This window comes from Equus caballus, chromosome 18 (genome assembly GCF_041296265.1).
Source record: "Equus caballus isolate H_3958 breed thoroughbred chromosome 18, TB-T2T, whole genome shotgun sequence".
In the NCBI taxonomy this organism is placed as follows: Eukaryota; Metazoa; Chordata; class Mammalia; order Perissodactyla; family Equidae; genus Equus; species Equus caballus.
The window spans coordinates 65654690-65669014 of NC_091701.1; the positions used below are offsets into that span (position 1 = coordinate 65654690).

Consider the following 14325-nt stretch of genomic DNA (forward strand, 5'->3'; position numbering starts at 1 on the left):
TTTGTAAAATAAGGAGAGCCAATAATTGTGTGCTAAGTGGATTAAAGCTACTGGGATTTCCGCATTTAATCATGAAGACCTTCATTCATTCAAAACACTTTTTAAACTTTATTTTATGTGCCAGGTGCTATGCTCCATTCCTCCAAAGTATCCTAATGTCAGAGAAGCACCGACTCACGAGCTTAATCTGCTTGCTGCAAGTGCAATTTCTTTGAAGTCTTAAATTCATTTGAATCTGACCTTCTACTCCATAAACTTTATTTTAAAGTAAAATGAATGTATTTGTAATTTCAGTGAGGCAATACCCATCCTCCAGGATTATGGGGTATTAATCCTGTGACTTCATTTACTCCTTGGCTCTATGTTGCATTTCCCTAGGTGTACATGTACCTCTGTAAGTGTACTCTGGCTGTGAGCTGTGGGGAGTGGGTTTCCAACAGTATAAGAGCAAGGGAAAAGGAGGGAAGGAACACGATACACTTTGTTCTTATGAAACCTCATGGCTTTGGGCAAGATGGGATGAAGAAGTATGAGCGTAACAGTATGGAACTAAGTTATGAAACGTTAAAACAGTCTAGATGAGAGATGATGAGGGCCTGAATGTAGGAGATATTAGTGAGGTTGGAGAAGAGTGAATTGGAGTGATGTTTAATTTATAGAATTGTTGGCTGATTGGATGTGAGCATTTCAGGAGGAAGGAATAAAGATGATCATATGCAGACTTTGACTTATTAACTAGATTGTGGTACTATTCACCAAATCAAGGAAATAGAGAGCAAAGAATGATTGGAGGAAAAGACTAAGAATACCACTCTGGATTTTTGAGTTTGAGGTGTTTGGGGACCATTACGGGGGAGACGCACTGTAGTAAATTGAATATGCTATTTGAAAACAGGGAGGGGTTCTGAGATGGAGATGTGGATTTGAAAGTTATTAGCCTGGGTGATTGTTAGTTCCCTGAGGTCAGACCTTTGAGAGCATTGATAGTTAAGGGGAATCAGAAAATGAAAAGGCTGCAAAAGAGACTGAGAAGAACTGAAATAGGAACTCAGAGTCTCTATTCCAAACAAAAGTCTCACCTGCCTAACAGGTAGATAATAGAGATCTAAACTAGAATCATTTTATGGGGGATAGAAAGGGAAGGACTGACTTGCCAATGTTTTCAAAGAACTATTCTGTGTTGTTAAAGACCAAATTGCACCTAACATAGGGTAAGTATTTCTAGAATTGGCAGTTTAGGTGGCCAGGGCTTTTGTGTTCATCTTGGGATTACGGCTTCCATGCCCACACTGCTGCACCCCAGAAACTGAATAAGGATTCCACGCTTTGGCAAAATGAACCTTAATCCTTGGTCAAAAAATGAGGTATTACAGGCCTCCCTAGGTTATCTTTAATTCCCCGAAGAATATCTCTGCAATTTGTTTCCACAAATCCATTCTTAAAGGTAACCAAAATTGTATTGTGGAGTTATCTGTTGTTGTGTGTGACTTCAAGTGAGGCTTTGCTGACTCCTACACCATTTTGACTTGGACAATCTTTGAAGTAGTGGTACCTAGAAGTAAATATGAGTGGATGTAACCAATTTTGACAAAATGGATTTCCTAGATTATTGAAAACTATTTGCTATAAGCTTATATTAGTATTATTGGGAAAGCATTTCGTTATTTTAAACCCATATCTTTATGTTAAATATAGTTATAGTATTAGAAGTTTTCTTAAATCAAGCTTGATTTTTATAAAATAATTCTGCTGAAAAAAATAAAGAATTGAGAGAAATAGAGCATTGAAGTAGACTGCAAACCCTATTTTTATTCAAGTCTTTTTAAACAGCTCCTTCAATATAATTCAAAAACAGCATACCTAGATTTGTTCTCTTCATGTCGTGCGTTTTTCTTAAAAAACAAGACTGTAGAAGACACCAGATGCTTTTAATTTTTTTCTTCTTTTTAAAAAATTTTCATAAAAAGGAAAATAAAAAAATGCACATAAAAGGATCTTTATAAATTAACTTGATAAGACATTGTTCTTGGATATAGTACTGAAACGAATGCTTTTAGCATCTTCTAGAGAGTCATTTTTAGTGCATCTTTAGTTGCAGATTCTTGAGTTTTCTACCTGATTTGGTACTAACCGGATAGCCTTCATCCAGTTACTTCATCCCACTGAATTTAGTAAGGAAGTGGATGAGAAATAATAGTGTATTTAAGTTTTAAGCTACTGTTATGCTTGTATTTCTTGCTCACAGCAGTGGAGGCCCTACAAGAGCAGGGATTGCTGTGCATTTACTCCTCCCCAGGGACCCAGATCCTATGAGTGCCTGGCACAGTAACCCTTCAAATATATGATGAGTGAATGGAGAAGAAAGGAATTTAAGATGTGGTTTCCTTAAGAGAGAGTGTACCTCATCCAACATGCGTATACTAAAATAATGCCTAAGAAAGTTGTAAATGTTGGGTAATGAATTAAGGCAGAGACACACCTGTGCATTGACCCATAGCCTATCCATTACCTTAGGGCTAGTAATGGCAAGGTTAATTTTTTTCTTTTTGGTGAGGATAATTGGCCCTGAGCTAACATTTGTTGCCAATCTTCCTCTTTTTTGCTTGAGGAAGATTGTTGCTGAGCTAACATCTGTGCTTGTCTTCATCTGTTTTGTATGTGGGATGCTGCCACAGCATGGCTCATGAGTGGAGTACGTCTGTGCCTGGGATCTGAACCCAGGGCTGCCAAAGCGTAGCATGGGAACTTAACTACTACGCCACTGGGCCAGCCCCTTGGCAAGGTCAATTTTTATCTCAGATACGTTAGCGGAGACAATCCAAACTCTGCACCATGAGCTACCAGTCCTTCACAGTCTCGCCTTGGCCATCTCACTACATTATCTCACTCTATCTGAAGGACAACAGTTTTCATGACACACTTTTACTATGATTATTTAAGGTTATATGTGTGATTATACCTGTGTGAGGACTTCAGTCCTGAAAACATGTTTCTTCTCAGATTGAATTGGAATATTCTGAGATTGAATAAATAGAAATTATGTTTTTACAAAATATACTGGAAGCAAAATGTAGTTGACATTATCTTGTCAACTGGTATTTCACTTGGTGATTTGGGGAACAAATTCTAAGAAGTGGTGAAAACTGAGGAGAAATATATTTAGTGTAATTTAATAGTAACTTGGTTTGCATGTGTTTGACTGTTAGAATAATTACATGGGTTTATTTTTATATATTTTTCATTGTTTTAAGTTTATTTCTCCATAGCAGGGTGTAACCTGTCAAAATCTTTATGTTGAAAAATGCCACTTACTAATAAAGTATGAGAAAGGAGGAGTAAACATATTTTTGATTTATTAGTCAATGCCATGTTAGTGGATAACTCTTCTAGGAAAGTTGAGGAGGATACTGGTTTTATTTATAATATAAAATAATATACCTAATCATATGAGTATATGATAAGCAGACAGTATGTTTTTATAAATATATATTTACAGTATATTTTAAAATATGCTATTAAATATATTAGTAGACTTGTATTATTCTTTTTTGTATCAGGGGATATATATATAATGCATAGACGATGATATTAGATGGAACAAGAAATGTTTTTCTGAGAATGAAATTATAGTTCCATAGGAGACTGATTTTTCTCATTTCCAGTTTTTCATTGTTCATTTTTTACACCTTGGCAAACTTAATCTGTAGCATCGGCCAAAATTTCACTTGGCTGTTTATTGTAAATTACCCTAATTGCTGAAAGAAAACTTTATGATACCTGCCTAATTTTAGTTGAATGAAATAACTGATTTTCTTCTAATTTATTTTTTTGTCCCATAAAATGTGTTCATAAATGAGAAAAATCAATCATAAAATAGCAAGGTACAGTTATTCCTGCTCAGAATTAAATAAAGCAGAATGGATAAAATGCAAAGTATTTCTTTAACTAGTCATTGACTGTTGCTATATGTGCTATTTTATTGAATCAGAGTAACCCTCATAAAAGTTGTCAAACATTTATAGAATCCATTTCAGAAGTGGTATAAATTTTTTATAACTATTAGGACAGTTTCTAAGTTCCTAAAAATGCCCTAAACTCTCTAATGGTATCAACTGAGTAATTTTCAGACAGATATCAAAGTAAAAGTGTCAATAAAAGTCCCAGTAGTAACAAATGACATGCTGATGGCGTTCGGTTGTTCTTTTCTTTCAATAAATTCCGCGTATGGAGATTTAGGTCATTATATCATTTATTTGACGTGTGATATTTTGTTTTTTAAAAAGTTTTTAAACCTGTGAAATAAATTCTGTAGGATTTCTTTAGCTGGCACATTCCTTTTTGGGAGTATGATTAAAGCTATCGCTGTAACTTTTAAACAATTTGTAGTTCATAAAAAGCAAGACATTTGTATTAAATGTTTACAGACTATAGCAGAATTTTTGCATTTTGCTTTTGGGAAAACTCATTCTTCAAAAGAAGTTGTTGTTACACGTGGATGCATTCCTGTTATAAAAGATTCAAATATTCCCAAGACCTAGATAGCAAAATATGAATGTTTACCTTTCTGCCCCCCTCACACATGTGCTCCTCAGAGGTAAAAACTGTTAATAGTTCAGTATGCATCATTCCAACACAAATACTATCCATTTACAAACATATATACTTGATGTTAAAAAATAAAAATGAGATCATAAGGAATATTCTTTTAACTTGGGTTGGAAGAGATCAACATATTTTGGAATTAAAGAGACTTGATTTGTACAGCCCAAGGTCACTATTATTTGGACAATCTACCCAAGGAGTTAGCCCGGTTGCCCACTGTGAAGCTCCCCCAGGTACTCTAGCATTTTCTTGGCATAGCATCTTGGAGGAACGGGAAATGTGTTCATGAGGGGGTAAAATAATTGTATAAAAGTCAGTTCATTCATCAACAAGCCAGAAATGTAGCTTATAAAAAAATAGGACTCCTTTGTTCTTTTATAAGTGTTTGTCAGGTTTACCCACATTCTTTTTGTATGTTTGTGATCATTACTAGTTTGGCCCCATATTGCATTTCCCATATTAGCCATACCATACATGCTAGAAACTTTTAGATTTTTCTGTAATTGATTTTGGTCTTTCTTTTTTATCCTGTCTCCCCCCTCATTTGACCTCTGTATTTTTCCTATCTTCTCTTGTCTTAGACCCTAACATTTCGGACCATGCTTGATGATGGTGTATTTAGGACAAGATTTCTCAACTGTTGGCAATATTGACACGTTGGGCCAGATCATTCTTTGTCAGGTGGGGAAAGGGCCTGTCCTGTGTGTTGTAGGATATTTAGCAGCATCCCTGCCTCTACCCACTAGATGCCAGCACTATGCCCCCAGTTGTGATAACCAGCCATAACCAAAAATATCTTCAGATGTTGCTAAATGTCCTATTGGCTGCAAAAGCACCTCCAGTTGATGCAGATGTAGGGAGGCAAAACCATCTCCAGTTGATGTCAGATGTCCCCTGGGGGTGCAGAATCACCCCTTTGAAAACCATGGTTTAGTGGCATTTCTAAGCTGATATTTTTCTGGCATATATTTTGCAGGAATGAGGAGTCATTCCTAAAGCAGTCCATAGCGTGTTTTGAAGTGTCATTAAAGTTGTGATAAATCCAGTGCTGTTAAACCTTCAGTCCATACAGGCATAATTGACTTTAACTCAGAGGTGGATATGTATTTGCTGCATAGTTAGATAGGAAAAAAAAAGAAAATATTTGCTGACGGAAAGTCCTCTCCAACTTGAAAGAAATGTCCTCACTTATCTTTGTGAATATCAGTAACCTGAAATCAGACCTTTTTCTTATGCCTTGACAAAAGTTCATTCAGCACTTTAACTCCTCTTTGTACGTTAAAAAAATATATGCATTTGGGCTACTGCAACACAGCGTTTAAACATATTTTCTGATAAGGTATTAAACCAAACTAAACAACCTTCCAGAATAGATGCAGCATCGTAAGGTCCAAATATGGGTGGATTTTTTCATACAAAACCCCTCAACTTTTATCTTCAAATATGTGGACGTGAGTAATATTCAATTTATATTGAAATAACATAACCACAATTTTAATGTTTTATCTAAAATTTACAAAACTCAGTGAAAGTGTTTTATAATAAAAATCTATCCTATGGACTATCTAGGAAATGTTTTCAGATACTTTTATCTTTGAAACTTAACATTTTGGCATCCCACCAAGAAAGGACCAAGAACAAAAAACTGACCTTCACAATGAAATTTAGATTACTTCAGACAGTGTTTCCTGTATTTTTAGACTTAATGTTCTCATTTCCGCCCTTAGTATATATTCTTGTTTAATTAATTTCCTGTTGATTTTAAAAGAAATTTGTGCTGTAGGCTATTTTAAAAGGATTACTTATTTCAAGCTTTTCCCAACGTGTATTTAAATCATTTCCTTTACAGAACCAACACTCAAATTTTTTTGAAGTTAAAATTTGAATGTGAAATCCAAGCATTGTATTAGTTTTAGTGTATTCATTTATTTTGCTGTTTTCAATGCGTCCATCTTTAAGTCTGTAATTTCTGATTCTGCTTTTATTTCTGTTTTTAACTATGTAATCCAATTGTAAAGATTTGAAAATGGCAAATCCAATAGAAAGTATTTTCTTTGTTTTCAAACCAATATAAATCCCATTCTAGATAGCAATATTATATTTAATACTAGTTCTGACTAAAGTAATAGTCTTGACCCTCTGTAAACTCGAGATCAAGTAAAAATTATTAAAAAGTAATATTCTGATGAAAATATTTGTGTCACGAAGTTTAGTGGATGTTAAAATCGAACTGTGTGCACAGTGTCATGCTAAAACATTTTTCATATTTAAGTCTTTATTGTATCACTGGAAATATCTGAGTATCACTTGTGCAGCTTTTAATATTTTTATTCAAAGAAACCTTTCTTAAAGCTTAGATCTATTTAAAAAAGAAATCTCTTATGGTTGATATATTTTTCAATACACATTAAAGTAAATAACGAAGTTAAGAGGGTTATGGAAAAGGTTACTCAGGAATGACTTAACGTCATCTGGGATGTTATGTACCACATTTTGGGAAACACTGATTTGAGGGAAATAATTTGTGAATTATAAAACTTACTCTTTGATTTGTAAAGTCTTCAGGTTATAAATAGGAATTTTCCAGACCATGATCAAAAATTCTTCTGCTCCATTTTTAAATTTTACACACAGTGATCTCTATAAAATACTAGTCACTATAGAATACAATTGAGTATAATACATTTATGTCTTGGAACTCTTTTTTGGCGAGGGGGAGGAAGTTGGCATTGGCTATTAGGTGGGGTTGTAAAGGAAGTAACAATATGGCCTCTTCATTTTGTTCTATTCTCAGGACATAAACTTTAGTAATAGCTTAGAGTAAAGGAGAGAGTGGAACCTGATTCCAGCTTGTTTGATTCTAAATTTCCGCAGGAGCAACATTAAATATAGTTTATAACATGTGGCTGGGTGTAATATTCATGGTGTATTAATATACTCCAAATTTGTAGCTGTTCTTTCCCCAGGCATTTTTTTCGCTGTTTCTCAGTTTCTCACAACACTGCGATTCTTCCCTACCTTTGTTGTTTCAGCTGTTTCGTGGCAGTTTATTTTGGAAATGTATATTGACTGAAGTTTCTTATGCCACCCTCACTTAGCTCTTTGTAGTAAAGGTCACATTTACTTAAAATGACTGAGAGGTACACCAGAGCCGGCCAATTTCCATTCCCACTAACCTCTCTGACCCTAATTTTGGCCTTCATTACCTCTTCCCTTGTTACTTCAAATTCTTTCTTAAATTTTCTCTCAGCCTGTGGCATTTTCTCATTCTCGTTCCTTGCAGCTCTGAACTTGTTTCTCCCTGGTCAGAGCCTTCAGAATCGCACTCTGCAAAGACCTCTTTATCTCTACTTTTATTCCCACCACTGTGTGCCGCAATCCTCACACATTCCCGCTGCTCTTGTATTCTACGCAAACTGGGCAGTCATTGAACCCTGAGGAGATTTTGCCTTTGCTTTTGCTGTATTCTCTTCTCATTCACTTACTCTTCTTGAAAACCAAAATACATTCATTTGACTGTTAATATCAACACTCCTTTCCAGGTTCAGCTCACGTTTTACCCCTTACCTTATGCCTCCCGGGTTCTCTTTTAACCGCCACCCACAGGATGTACTCTCCCTGAATTGCCATTGTACTTCTTGTTTTTTTATAGCTAGATTGTAATCTCAGTGTAGAGGAAAGGCATGGGTTTTCGAGTCAGCATATCTGGTTTCTGCCCAATTCCCATGTGTAATTGCCATGAGCAGGGGCCATGTTGTGGTATACATTCTTTTTCATTCTCGGGACTCCATTCCTTACACACAAAGTTGCACTTGGCAATGAGTAACTGTTTGAAGAATGAATAACCACTTATTTATGAAGGACTGTTATTTTAATATTTATTCAAACAATGTCCTGAAGAAATCTCAATGTTTTTGCCACCCACAGAGAAGTAATTTTCTTCACCAATAAAGGGCATGGTTAAGGAGTTTGTGAGCAGGAACAGAATGAAAATGCCTTATTGAGGCGATTTCTGAAGATTTCTTGTGTGCCTGTGCATGTGTGTGGGTGTGTATATAAAACTGGAGAAAGAGGAGGTTTCTTTCACTGTCACTGCTTTCCTATTTTTTTCAAGTCTGTTATGTACCCATTAAATGTAGGCAGTCCCACTGGAATTTAGAGCCATTTGCAGTCACTTATGATTCCTAATGCCAGTTTCCAGTTTTAAATGGGGAAATTGCTATGGCATGGAATCTGATTATAGGGCATCCTAGTATCTCTCTCTTCTATGACTTACCTCGGTGCAACAAGTTACCAGACAGGAAAAGAGCTAACGTTTGCAAATAGAATATCAAATGATTTATTAATCTAATGATTGAGTTATATAGTTAGGCTCTTGAATATAATAATTTGCTTTTATGCTTTCTTGTATCTTCCATTGAACCTTGTTATTGCAATATACGTTGCATGGCAAGTTTAGTACCAGGCATATCTGTCTTAAAACTTAGACCAGACGGCTAATGACAAAAATAGGAAAAGGGATTTAATTATAAGATATACTAATCTCTAAAGAAGTCTGGACCCTCGTGCTGTGCATGCACAGGGGTATCTGTGCATACTCTGAGCACTTTTTTTTGTATTTACTCAGGACTAAATGAGTAAATGACTGAATGTGAGCAGTGTTAATTAAATTTGTTGAAGAGTCTCTGATGCCCCTGAATCATTTTCCGGGGAACATTCTGAAACTAAACCGGTAGCAATAATTGCTTAGTGAATATATAAAATGACGACAAACTTTTCAGTGCTCTCTCTTCAAGAAGAATAATATTCAAAGGAGCCTCCTTTTAAGATACTTGAGGATTTTTTTCTCCTTCCTTAGATGCCTGTTTATTTTAATTAGAATTTTTAGATACTGAATATAACAACTTATGACCCTTTAAGTTTGTACCTAAGCTTAATTATTTAACCAGTGCTGAAATTGATTTCCTTTAGAAGCATCGTCTTGTTTCCAATCTCATGAAATCAATAGCAAGTGTTTGGTGCTAAAATGAAGCTATTGCATACTGAAATGTTTATTGACACATATTTTCTAAAACTCAGTGCAGGGACATCTCTTTGTATGTTCTTAAAGTAGATTATACCGAATTGTGTTGATATTCTTTAATTTGGAAGAGTCTGGGACATCCACATTTGCCAGAACCGTATGGTGCCATGACCAAGTTGGGGGGCTCCTTAGAGAATGCAGTACAATTCCTGATTGTATTTTAGACTGGCAGCTTTGAATACAATGGAGCTATTAAAAGTAAAACAGGTGAAATATTTAAATATGGCTATTGGTACTTCAGGCCTTCTTCAATCTCATGTTATGTTTGGACAAATAGAATTATTTTAAGTTCGATTTTCTTTGTTGTTTCTGCGAGAGAGTCACATCTTTACATAGTAGAATTATGTAAGAAAATATCTCCATAATTTTCTGTACTGAACCAGTATTTGTCATTCGCTGTAACTTTTCTAAGTTTTTGAATGGTCCTTTAGATAATGATAATAATATTATCAGAGTAATCTTTCTTGAATTTTAAGAAGACTAAATAAATATCTTGAAATTTCATTTTATTTTATGGTTAAATTTTTTTTGCTAGCTTTCTTTTCGTAGCTCTTTATTTGGACATAATTTCAAATCTAGAATAAATTTGCAAGAATAGTTGAAGGGCTAGTCTTTACCTACATTAACCTATTGTTAATATCTTATCTCATTTATTTTATCATTTGCTCTCTCTCTTTCTCTCTCAATGTGTGCATGTAATATGTTCATATATTATGTATACATGTAGATATACATTTTTTCTAAACCATTTGAGGATGAGGGGTTTTTTTTGTTTGTTTTGGTCAGCTTTCTTATCTCCTTTGTTTTTGAATATCCATGTTCATGATTTAAGCAAGACATTTTAGTCTGATTTAGGTGGCGATAATCAAACAAAGCATTTCAGTAAATTTGCTTTTTCATTATTAGTAATTTTTATCCAAACTACAATTATTATTATTAGTATTGTTTTTCTGAGGAAGATTTGCCCTGAGCTAACATCTGTGCCACTTTTCCTCTATTTTGTATGAGGGTGGCTGCCACAGCATTGCTGAGTGGTATAGGGTGCGTGCCTGGGATCCGAACCCACGAACCTGGGCTGCTGAAGCTGAGTGCACCAAACTCAACCACTACGCCATTGGGCCTGCCCCAGTCCTAGCTAAAATTTTTTATGCTCAAGGCCACTGCAAAAGTTTGTAGACCAATGGAGCCAGTATATGCTCTTTCTCCTATCTACCTTTGAGGTGTTTTGACAAATAGTCACAGGACAGGGGGTAAAGGAAGTGGTGGTACATGGAGAGGATGGTACATGGAGTGCTCTCCATAGGGACAGTGTTGATCATTTGGGATAGAACCACTAGCTATCCTTGTCACTCAACGCATAGTCATTACTTTCCTGTCAAGGTGGATTTTAGTCTGAAAATTATATACTGAGCACAAATGTTTCTCAGCTTTTACTCTTCATAGATCCTTGATTTCTGAATGTTTAGACTAATGCTTTGTTTTGCTGCTTACTTCGTTATTATTCTTGTATGCATTGCTCCAAATAACAGAATAATGTAATACGTGTATATGTTCTGTGGGTTAAAATACAGTTCCCGGAGGACCGTGTTATTATTTTCTTTGCAGTTTCCTGCTATACTGGAGTGAGCTTTTAATACATGCTGACTGATTTAAATGATGAGGTACCCCACACAGCTGCTCTATTTCGTTTTTGTTCGCTTCTTCCTCAAATCTGTGGAATCAGCAAGGCAGTGTCCTAGATTACCTCCTGGGCTACTTGCAAGTGTTCTATACTTTATGTTATACACGTTGAGCCTAGAGCTAACATTTCTATATGTACAATGTATAAACTTTGAGTTTAATAATATTTAATAACAGATATTTTATTTTATACATCTACTATTGAATGCTTAATACTTTACCTATGTTATCTTTAATTTTTACTGAAATCTGACAAAATGAGTGAAATTATCTTTGTTGTACAGATGACAAAAATGAAGGTTAGCTGAGATTCTGCCCCATCTGAATCTACAGTCTATGTTGACAATATTTGATATCTTTTGAAATATGAACACTTGATGTAGTTTGATTTATTATCGTCATGCAGCTGTGTTCTCAAGTATTACTAAGCAGTCAGATGTTAATGACCTTCTGGAATAAGTTTCCATCATTGCCTTTAACTTCCAAAGCTGTCCTTATCAGGGCTGACGCCGTGTTTCGTGCTGATGACACTGTTCCTAGAAGCTTTGCAACAGATGGTGGCCGTTGTGTGGACTCAGCACAGTTCTGCTGGACCGTGCTGCCGACTCAGCAGAATTCTGCAGCTAAAGTCTGCCTGTACAAGGCATCAGTCAGCGGTGGAGAGACTTATCTGTAAAACCAGAAAAAAAAAGATTCTCGTTAAAATGAGTTAAGGGCTGTAGCTGAACTCTGTTCTCTGTGTGGCATTTTGTGTCAGATTTAAAAAGCATATGGCCAGAGAGCTATTTCACGGTAGGGCCAGTTAGCAAATAGCCTGGTGTCAGATTCCTGATAAACCACAAGTTTACATTTTGCATTGAGACCGTTTTTATCAGAGAGCACTGTGTTTTACAAGTGCTCACGTGAGGGCAAAATGCCTGGTGCACAGCACATGCACTTGATAAATGCCCTAGGGAGTAATGGATAGGGAGATGAGATTCCTGTGCCAACAAGGAACTCTTTGTTTCACGGAAAGTTTCATCATTTTGGACAGAATTATTTGAATCTGGTAATGGATGGACAAGGCCTGCTCTGCTTATGCCTATAAATTTGGATTCATTTCTACGCGACATGTGGGAACTATTTCTTTGGAAGAAAAGAGAAGTGTGTTTACTTTTTTAATGCGCCTTGTAGGTTTCCTTGGGACTGCTCAGATGACGACACTTACAGTGATAAGATCGGGACTGCACAGTGAAGTTAAAGGACCTTGGGCCTCAGGGCTCCTTATTTTCCTAGGCTGTGTCCAAGACCGTGGGCCTTATTCACACGATCTTGTGTAAAATTTGCAGTTAAGATGTTTTAGACATAATCAGGTAAGATTACGTTTTTTTTACACTGCTACTCCCTTCTGTCATATTTCCCCGAGTGTAAGGTGTGTTAGAATGGCCACTGGCAAGTTTCAAGTCTGGCTAACAGGATGCTGAATTGGAGATACATTTATCTCGGGCTTAGTGGGATATATTAGTGTAAGCCATATGAAATTGTAATCTTTGGAGGTTGAAGATGTTTGAACCTTGGCAACTTCATATGGTCATATGCAGCTCGAAGTTACTTCAGTGTGTAATTCAGTTCTTTCTACTGTGCCGGTAAAGGAATGTCTTCCAGGAATCTGCCCACTGGTCACTGGGCCTACATACCCAGCCTGAGGAGTTGAAAGCATATGGCTAGAGGCCATTTTATGATATGCATGTGTCCTAGAGCATCTGGCACAAAAAATATCTGGGTGGAGAAGAAACAACAACAAAACTGTGATAAACCCTGATAGAGGAGAGATTGAATTATCTTTCTAGTCTCTCTGTGGAAAACATGATAGAATCCTTGGCATATGAAGAGGCAACCAAAATGTATGAGCCAAAGCAAAACAAGTATACCAAATCATATCTAGTAATTATTTGAAAATATATGCAATTTTTCTGGATTTTGTGATTTTTATGATAACTGTCAAGTTTTCTGTGGTATTTTGAAATTTATCTTCTTAAAGAGCTCCCCTGTCCCCGTTGTATAAGCTTCAAATTCACAATACTTGGATCTGCCCTTAATTGGGAAGCATATGGAATGGGGTCCCATTAGCAAACAGATTTTCCCCAGGAACTCAAAATCCTTTTCAGAGATTATTTTTGTAACTTCTTAAATTGGAGATCCATTATAGCTACCAAACTGATTTCCTTTCAGAGGAAAAAGGTGCGTAATAGGAAGAAAATAGATTATAAGAGTGATACGAGGCTTTATAAGGTCATGTTTCTAGGGTTAGGATTGGAGTAAATTTCAAAAACCATAGCAAGTCAATCTGTGTATTTCTGTCCCTCTTTATCTTCTTTCAACCTTGTTTATCAGCATCTTCTCCTCCAGGAAAATGAAGACAGATGGGGATCATCGGTGAATGAGATTCTTCTCTTAATGAAACTGGGAGTGGGTGTGAAAGACCTTTTCTAAGGATGTCTTGTAGTATCCTCCACTCTGTCTCTGCTAATGATATGTTACCCTGATCCCTTTCTTTGCCTTTTCTTGAGGGCTGGCCTGGGAGGTGCTACTAGATTCGGCGAATATATTACTAGCTAATAAATTCTCCACCGACATGCATCCATCAGGTCACAAGTAAACAGATGTTTGTTCTTCTGCCTCATTGTTTTCTCTTTCCCTCTAATTGCACCAACTTTGGGGAGTCTAGGAAACTCTAACTTAAGAAGTAATGCTTTTCTTGTTGCTGCCCCCAAGTCCCCAAATGTCACCAATAATTCAGAAAACCAAGGAATCAGAAGGTATACTAATGTCCATTCCTCAAAGAGCTTTTCTTTAATGAACCCTTGCCGGGGGGATGAAGTGTCCCATGAGAAGCCTTGCTGGATTTATTCCTGGAGGATTCGAGCATGTAGGATGGATATTTAAACATTTTACACTCCCTTACCCTTCGGAAGATAGCA

At 36.2% G+C, this 14325-nt stretch overlaps 1 protein-coding gene across 13 annotated transcripts in view; it reads left to right on the forward strand.

The window, feature by feature from the left end:
- GULP1 (GULP PTB domain containing engulfment adaptor 1) overlaps positions 1–14325 on the forward strand; it is a 271776-nt gene that overhangs the window by 21226 nt on the left and 236225 nt on the right. For 3 of the 13 annotated variants that reach the window (XM_023622176.2, XM_070242047.1, XM_070242050.1), the window contains exon 1: positions 12199–12717. The exons of the other annotated variants lie outside the window; for them this stretch is intronic. The gene's annotated coding sequence lies outside the window, so the exon portion shown is untranslated. Of the gene's footprint in view, positions 1–12198; positions 12718–14325 lie in introns of those variants that run through there. 13 annotated transcript variants of the gene reach the window in all.